Raw genomic sequence first — 1,084 nt, 5'->3', positions numbered from 1 at the left:
ACTTTTATGATGCCTAATTCCATGACTGTGGACTCTTATCTAGAATTTCATAGTCTTTTATTGTTTAATGAATTTTGTCATTGACATGATAACATTGGTCTGGGTTTTTGTGTGTTTTCCAAAAGTTGCAAATTTTAGCTCTGGGGGCCGGAGAGATAGCTCAGAGGCATAAGCACGTACCTGGCAAGCACAAGGACCTGAGTTTGATCCTCGGCCTCACATGCCTTGCAGTCTTGGCCCTGGATGCAGGCACCCACTGTTCGGCCCAGAATCAGGTGTGGTAGTACATGCCTGTAATCCCAGCACTCAGGAGGTTGAGCCAGGAGGAGCTCTGCAAGTTCAAGACTAGCCTGGGGACTACAAAAGTGAGCACAGTGCCCACCCAAACTGCATAGAGAAACTCTCTCACAAAAAAAAAAATATTAGCTGTGCACTCACTTCTCTGGGTCAGCTGAGCCAGAGAAAACAGGTGGCTGAGTAGAAAATGGATTCCACTTTTCCCGAGGCAAGAGGGCAATCCAATATTTGGCTCTAGTACTCAGTTCATCCTATCTCTGCCAAACCACTCATTTGAGCTCCAGTATCTGAGGGTAGCAAAAACAAAAAACAACGAACAAAAAAAGACAAAAACAAGCTGTTTTACAGTCCTCCCTTTCTGGTGTACCCTAACATCGTGAAGGGAAAAAAGTTTAGTAGGAGATTGGCTTAGACAAATGGTCAACAGAGAAGAGAGGGTTAAGCACATGGCAAGGAGCCAGTGAAGAAAATGTGGAGGCTCTTTCCCAGGGAGCCCTGCAGCCTTCCCCAGAGAGGAGGAAGGAACAGAGGCCGGAACTAGGGGCCCTGGTAAGTAAGGGTGGGGTGACCGGTATTTCATTGTAGGGTTGGAGCTGGGCTTCCGGCCATTGACCCAATAGTAACAAAGGACATCCAGCCTGGCACCTCAGAGGCTGTCTCATCTGACCCCAACCCTGTCTGAATCACACTTCCAGAAGAATCCAAAGGGGGCAGGAGTTGGGGGATGGGGAACCTAATCTCTTTTTTTTAAGGATTTAAAAAATTTATTTGGGCCAGCCAAATAGCT

This window comes from Octodon degus, unplaced genomic scaffold (assembly GCF_000260255.1).
Source record: "Octodon degus isolate 3935 unplaced genomic scaffold, OctDeg1.0 scaffold00107, whole genome shotgun sequence".
NCBI classification, from domain to species: Eukaryota; Metazoa; Chordata; class Mammalia; order Rodentia; family Octodontidae; genus Octodon; species Octodon degus.
The sequence above is the reverse complement of the archived record's forward strand: the minus strand, read 5'-3'. Positions refer to the sequence as shown.